Source organism: Rhinolophus sinicus, chromosome 13 (assembly GCF_057876585.1).
Source record: "Rhinolophus sinicus isolate RSI-liver-muscle chromosome 13, RSI-T2T, whole genome shotgun sequence".
In the NCBI taxonomy this organism is placed as follows: Eukaryota; Metazoa; Chordata; class Mammalia; order Chiroptera; family Rhinolophidae; genus Rhinolophus; species Rhinolophus sinicus.
The window spans coordinates 41,939,062-41,956,182 of NC_142513.1; the positions used below are offsets into that span (position 1 = coordinate 41,939,062).

General features: G+C 39.6%; 1 long non-coding RNA gene across 1 annotated transcript; it reads right to left on the minus strand.

Annotated features, from left to right (window-relative positions):
• Window positions 1–8,795: 8,795 nt before the first annotated feature.
• On the minus strand, window positions 8,796–16,136 carry LOC141568273 (uncharacterized). Its single transcript, XR_012491379.2, has 3 exons — window positions 16,000–16,136; window positions 15,620–15,705; window positions 8,796–8,927 (listed from the first exon to the last, which is right to left on the minus strand). It is a non-coding gene; the product is annotated as an uncharacterized LOC141568273 (long non-coding RNA).
• Between the last annotated feature and the right edge of the window lie 985 nt (window positions 16,137–17,121).

Consider the following 17,121-nt stretch of genomic DNA (forward strand, 5'->3'; position numbering starts at 1 on the left):
GAGTTAAACGATTGTTGTATAAATTTTGGATATTAACCCCTTATCAGATGTATCATTGCTAAATATCTTCTCCCATTCAGTAGGCTGCCTTTGTGTTTTATTGACGGTTTCTTTGCTGTGAAAAAACTTTTTAAGTTTGATGTAATCCGATATGTTTATTTTTCCTTTTACTTCTTTTGCCAAAGGGGATGTATCAGTAAAAATATTACTCAGGGTTATGTCTGCAAATTTACTCCCTATATTTTCTTCTAGTAGTTTTATGATTTTGGGTCTTACATTTAAGTCTTTAATATATTTTGAATTTATTCTTGTATATGACATAAGAAGCTAGTCAAGTTTCATTTTTTTGCATGTGTCTGTCCAGTTTTCCCAGCCCAGTTTATGAAATAGACTGCCTTTACCCGGATGTAGATTCTTCCTTCATTGTCATAGATTAAATGACCATGTAGGCATGGATTTATTTCAGGGCTCTCTATTTTGTTCCACTGATCTAGTGTCTGTTTTTATGCCAATACCATGCTGTTTTTATGACTACAGCCTTGTAGTAGGATTTGATGCTAGGTAACACAATGCCTCCTACTTTGCTTTTATTTCTTAAGATTGTCGTGGCTATTCTGGGTCTTTTAGGGTTCCATATAAATTTTAAGATTCTATATTCTAGTTCTGTGAAAAAATGTCATTGGTAATTTGATACGGATTGTGTTGAATCTACATATTGCCTTGGGTAGTATGGACATTTTATATTAATTCTTCCTACCCAGGAGCATGGTATATATTTCCATTTATTTCTATCTTCTTTAATTTCTCTCTTCAATGTCTTATAATTTTCTGAGCACAGGTCTTTTACTTCCTTGGTTAAATTTATTCCTAAGTATATTACTGTTTTTAAAGCAATTGTAAATGGGATTGTTTTCTTAATTTCTCCTTCTGATAGCTTGTTATTGGTGTATACAAATGCAATTGATTTCTGAATATTAATTTTGTATCTTGCTACTTTACTAAATTCATTTATCAGTTCTAATAGATTTTTGGTGGGTGGAATCTTTGGAGTACTTTATATATAGTATCATGTCATCTGCATATAATGACAATTTTACTTCTCCTTTCCAATTTGGATGACTTTTATTTCTTTTTCTTTTCTGATTGCTGTGGCTAGAACTTCCAGTACTATGTTGAATAAAAATGGTGATAATGGGCATTCTTATTGTGTTCCTGATTTTAAGGGCAATGTTTTTAGCTTTTCCCCATTTAGTATGATGTTAGCTGTGGGTTTATTATATATGGCCTTTATTATGTTGAGATATGATCTCTCTATTCTCACATTGCTAAGAGTTTTTATCATAAATTGACGCTGGATTTTATCAAATGCTTTTTCTGCATCTATTGATATGACCATATGACTTTTATTTTTCATTTTGTTAATGTGGTGTATCACATTAATTGATTTGTGGCTGTTGAACCAAACTTGCATGCCAAGAATGAATCCCACTTCATCGTGGTGTATAATATTTAAGGTATTGCTGAATTTGGTTTACTAATATTTTGTTGAGGATTTTTGCATCCATATTCATCAAGGGTGTCAGCCTATAGTTTGCTTCTTTTGTAATGTCTTTGTCTGGTTTTGGACCAGGGTAATAGTGGCCTCATAATGAGCTTGGGAGTCTTCCCTTCTTCTGGGTTTTTTTTGTTTTTGTTTTTGTTTTTTTGGATAGTTTGAGGAGAATAGATGATAATTCTCTTTTGAATATTTGGTAAAATTCACCTGTGAAGACGTCTGGTCCAAGACTTTTGTTTGTTTGGAGCGTGTGGTAACTGATTCAATTTCATTGGTAGTAATTGGTCTGTTTAGATTTTCTGTTACATCTTGATTCAGCCTTGGAAGTTTGTATGCTTCTAGGAATTGATCCGTTTCTTCCAGATTGTCTAATTTGTTAGCGGATAGTTGCTCGTAGTATTTTCTTAAATTTTTTTGTGTTTCTATGGTGTGTGTTGTCACATCTCTTCTTTCATTTCTTATTTTATTAATTTGGGTGTTGCCTCTCTTTTTCTTGATGAGTCTGGCTAAAGGTTTATCTTTTTAAACAACCAGCTCTTGATTTCATTGATCTTTTGTATTGTTTTTTTGGTCTATATTTCATTTATTTCTGCTCTGATCTTTATTATTTCCTCCATTGTACTCCGTTTAGGCTTACTTTGCTGTTCCTTTTCCAATTCCCTTAGGTGTACAGATAGCCTGTTGATTTGAGATTTTCCTTGTTTCTTTAGATAGGCCTGCATTGCTATGAATTTCCCTCTTTGGACTGCTTTCACTATATCCCATAGATTTTAGGTCATTGTGTTTTCATTTTCATTTGTCTCAAGGTATCTTTTCATTTTTTCCTTGATCTCATTGTTGACCCATTCATTATTTAGGAACGTGTTATTCAGCCCTCATGTATTTGTGTGTTTTCCAGTTTCCTCATTGTAATTGATTTCTAGTTTCATAGCATTATTGTCAGAGAACACGATTGATATGATTTCAGTCTTCAATTTATTGAGACTTGTTTTGTGACTTAGCATGTGGTCTATCTTGGAAAATGTTCCTTGTGCACATGAGAGGAAAGTATATTCTGTTGTTTTGGGGTGAAATGCTCTAAAAATGTCAATTAAATCCAACTGGTCTAATGTGTCATTTAAGGCCACTGTTTCCTTATTGATTTTCTGTCTGGAGGATCTGTCCATTGGTGTCAATGGGATGTTGAAGTCCCCTGCTATGATTGTGTTACTGTTGATCTCTGTCTTTATGTTGGTCAATGTTTTATATATTTAGGTGCTCCTATGTTGGGTGCATAGATGTTTACTAGGGTTATGTCTTCTGTTGGATCGATACCTTGATTATTATGTAGTGCCCTTTTTTGTCGTTTATTATAGTCTTTGTTTTAAAGTCTATTTTGTCTGATATAAGTATTCCTACTCCAGCTTTTTTCTCATTTCCATTTGTGTGAAATGTTTTATTCCATCCCTTTACTTTCAGTCTCTGTGTGTGTCTTCTGATCTTAGGAGTGTTTCTTATAAAGGGTATATGCCTGGGTCTTGTTTTCTTTACAACTCAGCTACCCTGTGTTTTTTGATTGGAGAATTTAATCCATTTACATTTAAAATTATTATTGATAGGTCGATAGTTATTACCATTCTATTATTTGTATTTCTGGTCTTCATTATTAGTTTGTTTTCATCTTTCATATGCTTAAATAGGTCATTTTAATATTTCATGCAATATTGGCTTGATGGTAATGAATTCCTTTAGTTTATTCTTTTCTGGGAAGCTTTTTTCCCTCCTTCGATTTTAAATGATAGCCTTGCTGGGTAGAGCAATCTTGGCTGTAGGCCTTTGTTTTTCATCACTTTGAATATTCACTGGCACTTCCTTCTGGCCTGCAGAGTTTCTGTAAAAAAGTCAGCTGATAGTCTTATAAGAATTCCCTTGTATGTAACCCGCTGTCTTTCTCTTGCTGCTTTTAGGATTCTCTCTTTGTCTTTAACCTTTGCCATTTTAACTATAATGTGTCTTGGTGTGGGCCTGTTTGGGTTCGTCTCGTTTGGAACTCTCTGCACTTCCTGGGCTTGTATGTCGATTTCCTTCCCCAGGTTAAGGAAGTTTTCTGTCATTATTTCTTCAAATATGTTTTCAGTCCCTTGCTCTCTCTCTTCTTCTTGTATTCCTATGATGCAAATGTTGCGCTTGATGTTGTCCCACAGGTCTCTTAAACTATTTTCACTGTTTGTTTGTTTTTTTATTCTTTTTTCTTTTTGTAGTTCTGATTGGGTGAATTCGACTCCTTTGTCTTCTAAATCGCTGATTCAATCCTCTGCTTCATCTAATCTGCTGGTTATTCCTTCTAGTGTATTCTTCACTTCAGTTATTGTATTCTTTATTTCTGAATGGTTATTTTTCATGGTTTCTATATGCTTTTTTATGCTTGCTGTTGCTTTGTTGAAATTATCACTAAGTTCCTTTATCATTCTTATCATCAATATTTTCAACTCTATCTGTTAGGTTGACTGCCTCCATTTCACTTAGTTCCATTTCTGGAAGTTTCTTCTGTTCTTTTATTTGGGACGTTTCTTTGTTTCCTCATTCTGGCTGTCACTCTGTGTTTGCTTCTATGCATTAGGTAGGTCACCTATGTCTCTCAATCTTTTTTGGGTGACCTTATATAATATATGTCCTTTGTAATCGAATTGCTCAGTCTCCCTAATCTCTTATATGTGTGTTCCAGAGGTGTCCCTTGTGTTGTGAATGTTTTCCTGTTGTCATTGAGCCTTGACTGCTTTTGGCATGTCAGTAGGCGGGATTGACTCCCAGGCTAAGTAGCTATGAGGATTGGCAATGCCCACAGTGTATGAGCTGCTGTGTGAGGGCTGACCCCCTCACCAGAGGCTTCGCCCCTGGGGGCTCTTGTGCCTGTTGGGAATCCCCTTTGGGTGTGCTGCTTGTAGGTCAAACCAGGTAGTGTTCTGGTTTAGTCTGAAGCTGGCCTCTGAGAGTATTGTTTCTGGTGTCTTGGGCCTGGCTTCTGTACAGGGCAGTTTCATCCCTGCTTGTTACAAGCCAATGGCTACCTGATAGGTGCCTCAAAGCTGTATGTGGTTGGCTGCTGCCGGTGCTGGACCTGGAAGTATGTAGGGGTGGCCTCCCTGTGAACTGAGGCTGGCTGCCACCAGTATTGGGCCTGAGGCAGTTTAGCAAAGGCCCAGGGCCCCCATGCCTGTTGCCACCTGTCAGTTGCCTGTAAGGACAAACTGTTGAAACAGGCTCCTTTGGAGCATGTGTCTGGTTAGTTGACCTGATGTTGAGAGTGCCCTTGGCGATGCAGCACTAGCTGGGCAGGGTGCAGTTCAAGTGAGTCATGAAACATGACCAGTGGTTTTTATAACGTTAACGCAGATTCAGATCTTACACCTGTACCTGGCCTGTGACCACCTTGTATCGTGCCCCGAGGACACTGCTCCCAGCCTCCACCTCAGGCTCACAAATTCCCGAGAGCTGTTCTTGAGTGCTAGCAGTGCAGTTTTTCGGTCACTGTTCACCTCCAAAATCTCCCCCATCATTGCAGATTGTTAGTTGCTGTAAAAAACCTCCTCTGTGGTTTGTGGGGGTGGGGCTGGTCACCCAGGCGCCCAGAGTGCCCCTAGCAATGCAGCTATGGGTGGGCAGGGTCGGGTTACATGGGGTTACAAGGTGTGGTCAGTGGTTTCTACAAATTCAGTGTAGTCTTGGCTCCTGGACAGGTGTTGGGCCCAAGACCTCTCCACAAAACAAAGCATAAAACAAAACAAAACAACAACAACAAAACCCTACAAATACACACACTCAAAAGCCACACACAAAATCAAAAGAAACAAAAAGACAAGAAAACAAAAACAAGAAAACAAAAGCAAAACAAACAAGCATACAAACAAAACAGAAAAAAACTAAAAAACACCAAAAAATTCAAAACAAAACAAACAGAAGAAAAACAGAACAACAGAAAGAATAGAAGGAAAGAAAAAAAAGAAAAAAAGAGAGAGAAAGAAAAAGAAAAAAAAGGAAGAAAGAAAGAAAAATAAGCTAAGTCCAGCCACTGCCTGTCTATATTGCAGAGTAGGTTTCTGCTTAATGCCCTTCGCAGTCTCCCCAGGACTTGCAGGTTGTCCTCTGCTGTAAAAATCCTCCTTCATGCAGGTTGTGGAGGCGGGGCCTGGCAATGCAGCTTAGGTGGGCAGGGTAGGTTTCCAGGGTGTTATGGGGTATGGTCAGTTGTTTCTACAGAGTCAGTGCAGTTTCTGTACCAGCCTGCGAGAAACCATGCTGAGAACACCATGGCCAGAGCTTCTGAAATCCCAGATTCCCCTGCAGCCTGATGTTGTGCTCTGATTACCCCACAGGGATCCACTCAGAAAGGTGGGGGTGGGGTGGGATATGGAAAGGCGGTTGGTGCTGTGGCTCCAACTAGCCCAGAGCTGTCTCGTTCTCTCCCGCCCTCCCCCCAGCTCTTTCCCTGTCACCAGAGTGCATGGGACTGTCAGTGGAGTTCTCAGGGTTGTAGATATTTTGTTCTTTAATCCAACACTGTTACCAGTTTCTTCTGAAGCCCACTTCTAACTCTGGGAAGGGCAGGGGTGGGGTGAGCTCTGTGAGGGTGGGAGGGAGACAGCCAAGCTCTGTTACTTTGTTTTCTGTTTTCTGCCTGGCCATGTGGGCTCAAACCACAGTTTTCACCTGAGGTCTCTGCCAGGAAAGCTGGATTCAGCGGCCTTGTATGCTGATACTTCAGGCAGGCCCATGGATCACAAGGGATGTGTGAATTCTTTCCACTCCCAAGGCTGCAACTCTGGTCTGTGTCCTGGATCCCCAGCAGCCTGCAGCCCTCGTCTTTGCACTTCTCCCCACAGTAGGAGTCTCTCAGGCATACTTGTGTGATGTGCAGGGAATTCTTTGTTGAATTACAGCTGTTCAATTTGTTGTAACTTCCAGAGGAGATTTCAAGAAGCTCTCCTCATGCTGCATTTCTGTGATGTCTGACATCACTTTACTTCTAATCTCAGAAGATTAATGGTAGAAAAATGACACAGAGAGATGGAGTGTGTCACACTTGGGCAGAGGCAGGTGGTAGTTAGCTTGCATACCAACCCTGCCAGCTTTTCAGCCAAGCAGGCAAAGAAGCAGAGGGAGAAGGAAGGGAAACCTTGCTAGCAGTCTGGCAGTTGGCATGGGTGCAACTCAACCCAGCCAAGGTAAGTGTGGTGGTGATAGGTCCTCCTTGTGACAAACCTGCATCCTAGTAAGACTGGTTCTGGCTACACAGTTATTCATGGAATCTGTTTTTTTCTCTGGACCAAGCCAACTGGTCCCCACAGAGATGTTCCTACCTCCTGGCTGTCTTAGGCTACCATTCCAATCCTGGGTCTCCAAGGAACAATTCCAAAAGTCCCTCATGCCTTCTCTTCCCCTCTGCCGTGTACAAATTCCCTGAGAAATGTTTATACCCAGTGAGGAGAAGAGTTCAGAACATGCTGAGGAGCTCCCACTATGCAATTTCACATTTCTTTTAATGAGCACGTTCTATCTTTTTTCCCCCTTTTGGTGGTCTCATTTCTTGTTTCTATTGTTATTTCAACATTGTAATTTTCCCCACATTATCATTCTAACAATTTACTAAATGTAGAAATGAAAACACAGCAAAAAATGACAGTAAAGCGTTAGCTTCCCAAGCAAGCTCTTTAAATTTTCAGCTTCAGTCTCTTCTAGTTTCCGTATAAAATTTTGTTTTAAGTGCCCAAGTAACACCTGGATACATTCTCATTCTATAATATTCAAATAATATGTAAGTGTCCTTAAAGATATTTTGTTGTGCATTTATAAACATGTGCAGATACTTAGAAATTTAAATTTTGTGTTTCCGGTTACAAAAGTGCTACAACTATTATATAAACTATTACTAACTATAGCTTTACCTTGGTCTTTTAAAATTGCTGCAGAGTATTCCTGTATATCAATATACCACCTTTGTCTAACCATTCCTCCTTTCTACTATAAAGAGTGCTATGTTGAAATGTTCTGTACCTGAAACTCTGCTGCTTGAACCCTATCAGTGCGAATGTGGCATCCATCTCGTACCTGGAGGACAAGCACAGTGGGTCACTTTGATTTGGGCAAGCAGCCTCCACTTCCCCAATACAACTTACCCATTTATCTTAATTTTGTAGTTTCCAAGGAAATAGGATCCTCCTTCAAAAACAACCTTTGCTTTGAGCCTATCAAAATACTGCTTTTTTTAGGTTTTACCTAAACTCCACCTTTCCCCAATGCGAGAATGTCCCTGTCCCTTCCTTTGTTTGCTGAGGGGCTCCACAATTCCCCTGGAGTATGTCCCTTATTGCAGCATGCTATCACGTCTAACTTTTGTTGGACTTTAGATTTGTCCCTGATAATGTTTAGCTGTTAGACTCCGTCACTGGCCCCAGCATGACTCACCACTTTCTACTGCTTCCAGGCTTGGGAATTCCTGCTCTGACCTTTGGCTGCCAAGTCTCTGGCTCCCAGACTTACCAGCATCAACTCTGGTTTGTAGTTTGTTTGGAAAATAAGAAAGAAAAGAAGCCCCTGGAGACTTTGTCAGCCTCTTGTGAGCCTAGTAGTGCCTCAGAGTGTGTAATGTCTAGTTGTAGGTCGAGAGAGGCCTCAGAGAAACTTGATTTCTTATGACACTGGAATCAGAATCTATCTATCTATCTATCTATCTATCTATCTATCTATCTATCTATCTATCTATCTATCTATCATCTATCTGTCATCATCTATCATCTATCTATCATCTATCATCTATCTATATTTTAACATACAATGCTTTAACATTTTATATATACTCAATTCATTTTCTTTTTTTTTGTAATTTCCACTATTCTGATACTAAAAAAATTTCTCTTCCAGTTACCTATTGATTTTCAACAAAACACTCCAACACTTAATGGTTTAAAACAACAAATTATTATAATTTATAACAGTTCTGCGGGTTGACTGGGCATAACTTGGTAGTGCTTGCTTTGGGTCTTGGATATGGTAATACTATGGCTAAAATGGAAGTCATCTGTATGCTTAACTGGGCTGGAAGTCAAAAATGGCATCTTTTTTTATTATTATTTATTTACTATTTTCAGTGACAGTTAACATTCAATATGATTTTATATTAATTTCAGGTGTACAGCATAGTCTATATAAATTAGACATTTATATTATTTATGCAGTGATCCCCCCGATTATTGTAGTACACCCCTGGCACTATACATAGTTATGACAACATTATGGACTAGGGGTGGCCAGTTAGCTCAGTTGGTTAGAGCATGGTGCTAATAACACCAAGGCTGCCGATTCGATCCCCACGTGGGCCACTGTGAGCTGCATCCTCCTTTAAAAGAAAAAGAAAAAATTATTGACTATATTCCCTATGCTGTATTTCACATCCTTGTGACAATTTTGTTACTACCAATTTGTATTTTTCAATTTCTTCACCTTTTTCACCCAGGTCCCCAACTCCCCTGCCCTCTGGCAACCATCAGTTTCTGTACCTATGAGTCTATATCTGTTTTATTTGTTCATTTATTTTGTTCTTTAGATTACACATATAAGTGAGATCATATGGTATTTGTCTCTGACTTATTTCACTTAGCATAATACCCTCTAGGTCCATGTTGTTGCAAGTGGTAAGATTTCATTCTTTTTATGGCTGAGTGATATTCCATTGTATTACAAGTTATGATCAAAACATATGGTGAATGCTGCTGACAAGTGCCATCCAATGGAAAGGCAGGGATCTTCAATAGGGTAAGTGGCACATCGAATCTTAATAACAGTGTGTGACAAGTTTCAACTTGTTTGGTGCAGTCAGTTCAGTGTGAACTACAGTTGAGAGAAGGTGTGTTTTAGTGTGTGCCATAAATCATGGATTATGAACAGTGCATTAACATGAAATGGGCAAATGGTTTCATCCTCCATCATGACAATGCTCTGTGTCACACATTGCTTCTGGTACAGCAATTTCTTTCAAATAATATTACGGTGTATCTTCATCTACCTTATTCATTGGATCTGGCACCATGTGACTTCTGGCTCTTTCACAAAGTCAAAATAACCATGAGAGGTAAGTGCTTTGAATTGATTCAGGACATTGAGGCAGCCATGACAGTGCAACTAAAGACACTCACGAAAGAGGACTTCCAGAACTGCTTCAGAAAGTGGCAACAACGATGGGATAAATGTGTTTGAAGCAAGGGGGAGTATTTTAAGGGGGAATAAAGGCAATGTGTCTTTTATTGTAATAATTTTTATTTATTTAAATTTTCACCATATTGTTTGATCACACCCCATGTATACCATCTCTTCTTTATCTTGGCTATTGCAAATAGTGCTGCAATGAACATAGGGGTTCATATATCTTTTCGAATTAGTTTCTGGATTTCTTTGGATAAATGCCCAGAGTGGAATTCCTGGGTCATACGGTAGTTCTATTTTTAATTTTTTAAGGAACCTCTAAACCTTTTCTCAAATTGGCTGCAACAATTTCCAATCTCACCAACAGTGTATGAGGGTTCACTTTTCTCCACATCCTCACCAACACTTGTTGTTTGTTGATTTATTGATGATAGCCATTCTGACAGGAGTAAAGTGGTATGCTGTGTGGTTTAACGTGCATTTCTCTGATGCTTAGTGACATTGAGCATCTTTTCACATGTCTATTGGCCATCTGCATATCCTCTTTGGAAAAATGTTTATTTATATCCTCTGCCTATTTTTTAATTGGATTGTTTGTTTTTTGGTGTTGAGTTGTATGAGTTTTTAATAAATTTTAGATATTAATGCCTTATCAGATGGATCATTGGGAAATATTTTCTACCACTCAGTAGGCTGTCTTTTCATTTTGTTGATGGGGTTCTTTTGTGTGTGTGTGTGTGTGTGTGTGTGGTGTTTTTTTTTACAAAACCTTTTTAGTGTTATTTAGTACACTTATTTATTCTTTCCTTTCTTCCTTTTGCCCAAGGAGCTATATCAGAAAAAATACCACTACGAGCAATGTCAGAGAGTGTATTGCCTATATTTTCTTGTAGGTGTTTTATGGCTTTGGGTCTTACATTTAAGTCTTTAATCCATTTTGAGTTTATTCTTGTATATGGTGTAAAAAGGTGATCCAATTTCACTTTTTTGCATGTATCTGTCCAGTTTTCCCAACCTCATTTATTGAATAGTCTGTCTTTACCCCTCTGTATGTTCTTGCCTCCTTTGTCATAGATTAATTGACCATATAGGTGTGGGTTTATTTCAGGGCTCTCTATTTTGTTCCATTAATCTATGTGTCTGTTTATATGCCAGAACCATGCTGTTTTGATTATTATAGCCTTGTAGTATAGTTTGATGTCAGGCATTGTGATGCCTCCAATTTTGTCCTGTTTTCTCAAGATTGCTCGGGCTATTGGGGTGTTCTGTGATTCCACAGAAATCTTAAGATTGTTTGTTCTAGTTCTGTGAAAAATGCCATTGGTGTTCTGATAGGGATTGTGTTACATTTAAATATTGCTTTGGGTAGTATGAACATTTTAACAATGTTAATTCTTTCTATCCATGAGCACAGTATATGCTTCCATTTATTTGTATCTTCTTCAATTTCTTTCTTTAGTGTCTTATAGTTCTCCAAGTAGAGGTCTTTTATCTCCTTAGTTAAATTTATTTCTAGGGGCTTTTTTTGTTTGTTTGTTTTGTTTTGTTTTTGATGCAATTGTAAATGGGATTGTTTTCTTAATTTCACCTTCTGATAGTTTGTTATTGGTGTATACAAATGTAACTGATTTCTGAATATTAATTTTGTATCTTGCTATTTTTACTAAACTCATTTATCAATTTTAATAGTGTTTGGTGGAATCTTTGGGTTTTCTATACATAGTATTATATCATCTGCAAATAATGACAGTTTTACTTCCTTCTTTCCAATTTGGAGGCCTTGTATTTCTTTTTCTTACCTAAGTCCTGTGGCTAGGACTTATAATAGTGTGTAGAATAAAAGTGGTGAAAGTGGGCATCTTTGTCTTGCTTCTGATCTTAAAGAGAATGCGTTTAGCTTTTCCCTATTGATTATAAGATTAGCTATGGATTTGTCATATATGGCCTTTCTTCTGTTGAAGTATGTTCCCTCTTTCTGAGGGTTTTTATCATAAATGGATGCTGGATTTTGTGAAACACTTTTTCAGCATCTATTAATATAATCATATGATTTTTGTCTTTCATTTTGTTTATATGGTGTATCAAGTTAATTGATTTGCAGGTATTGAACCAAACTTTCGTTCCAGGAATAAATCCCACTTGAATATGGTGTATTATCTTTTTAATGTATTGCTTTATTTGGTTTGCTAGTATTTTGTTGAGGATTTTTGCATCTATGTTTATCAGAATATCAGTCTACAATTTTCTTTTTTGTAATGTCTTTTTCTGTTTTTGGAATCAGGGTAATGGTGGCCTCGTAAGATGAGTTTGGGAGCTTTCCCTCCTCTAGAATTTTTTGAGAAGGGTAGATATTAATTCTTCTTTGAATGTTGGGTACATTTCATACCTGAAGCCATTTGGTCCAGGACTTTGTTGAGAGTTTTTTGATTATTGATTCGATTTCATTAGTAGTATCTGTTGGTTCAGATTTTCTATTTCTTCTTGATTCAGTTTTAGAAAATTTTTTGTTTCTAGAAATTTATCCATTTCTTTTAAATCGTCCAATTTGCTACAGTATAATTGTTTGTAATATTTTCTCATAATCCTTTCTATTCAGTGGTATCAGTTGTCACTTCTTCTTTTTCATTTCTGAATTTATTTATTTGGGTCCTCTATATTTCTTGATGAGCCTGGCTAATGGTTTATCAATTCTGTTATCCTTTCAAAAACCCAGCTCTTGTTTGCATTGATCTTTTGTATTGTTTTTGTAGGCACTATTTTTTTATTTCTGCTTTGATCTTTATGATTTCTTTCCTTCTGCTCACTTTGGGCTTTGTTTGCTATTCTTTTTCTAGTTCCCTTAAGTGTACATTTAGATTATTTATTTGAGAGTTTTCTTGTTTCTTGAGGTAGGCCTGTATTGCTATGAGTTTTCTTCTTAGGCTCACTTTCACTGTGACCCATAGACTTTGAGTTGTTTTTCATTTTTGTTTGTCTCAAGGTATCTTTTAATTTCCTCTTTGATCTCGTTGTTGACCTATTCATTGTTTAGTAGCGTGTTATTTAGCTTCCATGTGTTTGTGCGTTTTTTAGCTTTTTTCTTGTAATTGATTTTAGTTTCATACCATTGTGTCAGAGAAAACACTTGATATGATTCAAATCTTCTTAAATTTATTGAGACTTGTTTTGTGGCCTAATATGTGGTCTATCTTGGAAAATGTTCTATATACACTTGAAAAGAATGTATATTCTGCTGCTTTGGGGTGAAATGCTCTAAAAATATCAATTAAATCCATCTGTTCTAGTGTGTCATTTAAAACCACTGTTTTCTTGATTTTCTGTCTGGAAGATCTGTTCTTTGGTGTCAATGGGTGTTAAAGTCCCCTGCTAGGATTGTATTACTGTGGATCTCTCTCTCTTTATGTCAATATTTGCTTTATGCATTTAGGTGCTCCTATGTTGACTGCATAAATGTTTACAAGGGTTATATTGTAACCCTTGTTGGATTACTTGTTGGATTGACCCCTTTATCATTATGTAATGTCCTTCTTTGTCTCTTATTATAGCCTTTGCTTTAAAATCTATTTTGTCTGATATAAGTATTGCTACCCCAGCTTTTTTTTTTTTTTTCCATTCACATGAAATATCTTTTTCCATCCCTTTACTTTCAGTCTGTGTGTGTCTTTCATTCTAAAGTGAGTCTCTTGTAGACAGCATATATATGGGTCTTGTTTTCTTATCCATTCAGCTACCCTATGTCTTTTGATTAGAGCATTTAGCCCATTTACATTTAAACTGATTATTGATAGGTACATAGTTATTGTCATTTTATTATTCATATTTATGTTCCCTTTTCCCCTCTACTTCTTCTTAAAGAAATCCCTTTAACGTTTCTTGTAATACTGGTTTAGTGGTGATGAACTCCTTTAGCTTTTTCTTGTCTAGGAAACTCCTTATCTCGCCTTCAATTTTAAATGATAGCCTTGCTGAGTAGAGTGGTCTTGGTTGTAGGCCCTTGCTTTTCTTCACTTTGAATATTTCATGCCAATCCCTTCTGGACTGCAAAGTTTCTGTTGAGAAATCACTTGACAATCTGACGGGAGCTCACTTGTACATAACTAGTTCCTTTCGCTTGATGTTTTTAGGATTCTCTTTTTCTTTAACTTTTGCTATTTTAATTATAATGTGTCTTGGTGTGGGCCTCTATTGGCTCATCTTTTTGGGAGTTTCTGCACTTTCTGGGCTTGCATGTCTATTTCCTTCACCAGGTTAGGAAAGTTTTCAGTCATTATTTCTTAAAATATTTCTTCTCAATCCCTTGCTTTCTCTCTTCTTCTTCCCTATGATGCAAATGTTGTTATGCTTGATGTTGTCCCAGAATTTTGTTAAACTATCCTCATTTTCAAATTCTTTTTTCTTTTTGCTGTTTTGACTGGGTGTTTTCTGCTACCTTGTCTTATAAATCGCTGTCTTGATCTTCTGCTTCATCTAGTTTGCTGGTGATTTCTTCTAGTGCATTCTTTATTTCATTTATTATATTTCAGGTTTTCTTATTCTTCACTTCTAACTGGTTCTTTTTATGGTTCCTATATCCTTTTTTAATGCTTGTCATCTCTTTGTTGAAGTTCTCATTAAGTTCCTAAAGAATCCTAGTAACCATTGTTTTGAACTTGGTATCTGCTGGGTTGCTTGCCTCCCTTTCTTTTAACTTTCTTTCTGTAGTTTTCTCCTGTTTTTTCATTTGGGACATATTTCTTTGTTTTCCAATTTTGGCTGCCTCTCTATGTTTGTTTCTATGTATTAGGTAAAACTGCTATGTCTCTCGGTCTTGGCTTGGTGGCCTTATGTCATAGGTGCCCTGTGGGATCCAGCAGCACAGTCTCCCTGGTCACCTGTGCCAGTGCTTCAGGAGTATCCTTTGTGTGGGTTTTGTGTGCCTTCCTGTTGTAATTGAACCTTGGTTGATGTTTGCATGTCAATGGGATGGATTGATCCTCAGGCTGACTAGCTGTGGTATTTGGCCAAGTCTACAACTTACAGGGTGCTCTGTGGGGGCTTTCCCCATAGAGTGAGATTCACCCTAGTGGGCTCTCATGCCTGCTGAAACTGCCCTTTGTGTGAGCCACTTGTGATACTAATCGGGTGGTGCTCTGCTGTGGTCTAAATACGACCTCTGTATATATTGGTTTTGGGGCCACTTGGGAGAGGCTCTTGTCCAGGCCCAGGTCAGCCTCTGCCTGTTACTGGCCATGGGCTCTCTGGTAGGAGTACAAAGCAATCTGTGGTTGGTTGCTTCCTGTGCTGGACCTGGAGGCACATGCAAGATGCCATGTTGCAAACCGAGGGTGGCTTCCAACAGTAACTGGCCTGGGGTAGCTCAGCAAAAATCCCAGGATCCCCTGAGGCTTGATGTGACCTGCCAGCTCCTGTAAAGCTTGGCTGCTGAGAGAATATGAGAGTTGGGTGAGGTGGGGCCTCAGGGATTCACCAGGGTGGGACCAGTGTTCACCTGGTTAATGTAGATTCTCTGTTTGGTGCCAATGCTAAGCCTGGAGCTACTCAGTAAAAGTTTCAGAGCACACTTAGGCCAGCCGCTGCCTGCCTGGGGCCCACGAACCCCCAACAGTTGTCCAAGAAGGAGTGCAATACTAGTGGTGCTGGCTGCTTGCTGAGAATATGCCTCAGGCATTGAATCACTTGGGTGGGGTGGGGTCTCAGGGAATCACGAGAGTAGCATGAGTGGGTGGAGTGAGTGGAGTTCACCAGGCCAATGCAGATTCAGATTTGGCTGTTTGTGTGTTGGGGTGGGGGTAGGGGGTGCTCAACACAGGAAATATTGTGCCTGCCTGCCAGCTGCACAGGAAGAGGGTTCTATACAGAGAAAATGGTGATTTTTCCTCCAGTCCTCACCTGGAAGCCATATAACTCAGTATCTCTCTGTATGTCTCTGATGCCTCCCGAGTCACTGTCCCTCCACCAGAGTCCAGGGTGAGCACCTGTGAGGGAGTGAATTTGCAAGCTGATGCTTTAAGAGGATATCTGGGTTTCCTGCAGCCTTTTGTCCCACATAGGTGGTCGGAATCTCCACTGTTTTTCACAGCCAGATGATATAGGGGCTCCTCTTCCCAGCACTGGTACTCGGGGCTGAGGAGTCAATGTGGGGCTAGGGTTCCTTGCTTCTTCAGGGTGTGGGGGGTGGGGAGAACCTCTGTGGCTGAGATATCCCTCCCGATTCTCAACTGCCACAGGCAGGTGTGGAGTGGCTCATTCCGCATCTCCGCCCCTCTTACCAGTCTCAATGTGGCTTCTTCTTTATATCCTCAGTTATGAAACATCTGTTCAGCTAGCCTTCAGATGGTTCTCCAGGTTGATTATTCTATAATTTTGTTGTAATTTTAATGTGGTCACAGGTGGATGCAAGTACAGCATTTATCTACTCCACCATCTTGGATCCTCAAAAAAACAAAAAATTAAAATGGGTTTTTAACTCTTCTGTCTGACACCTGGACTAAGATGGCTGGAACAGGCTGGATTTTAAAAAAAAAAAAGGGGACTTCCGGAAAAATGGCGGAGTGAGGTGAGCCTCTGTAAAGCTCCCCTGGAATTTACAAAGAATCGAACAACAAAAACTCCACAAAGGACTCCCTGCACAGCAGACAGGCAACACGAAGAGGCCCACTACCGACTGAAATCACCTACAGGTGGGAGATTCGCGCGAGTGGAGGGAGGAGGAAAGGGAGAAGTGCGCGGAGACGGAGCCACGCGGGCGCAGGACGCAGACCCAGCTCAGTGCGCCGAGCTCGCTGCTTCCCGGAGCTACCGCAGCTGCGGGAGAGGGAAGAACTCAGACTGCTAGGGCTCCACTTATGGCCCACAGGGCTGAGGGGACAGCATATAACACGGCTGAACCCAACGCTCACGGCAGAGACCTCGGAGAAAAGACTGAGGGAAAAAGGCTGAAAACGGTGGTTTAAGCCCGCACTGCCGAGCAGAGAACGGAGCCTTAGGCACTGAGACTAGCCACCCCCTCCCTCCCCTCCCAGAGCTCGCCCCGCCCCCACCTGCCCGGTGCTAGAAGTGAAACAGTAGCAGTGTCAGATCAAAACAACAGAAAATTTGCTGTTTTGAGAACTGTGGGCCGCAAACACAAATTCACAGCCCAACTAGTTCCAGCAAAGGGGAGAGAGCTGTGGAAGCAGGACCGGCTGTGGTGGTGGTCGCCGCCATTGCTCTGGGCCACCTCTCACAACTCACCCCGCCCCTGACCCCACCTATCTGGGCGGATCCCTGCAGGAGTAAACAGAACTGCTGAAATATACGGGCTCTGAATCAGCAGCTGGAAGAGCTTTGGAACATCAAAAGCTCTCCGCATACCCACGGGGACACTGCGCCCTGTGACCTAGACGAACTAT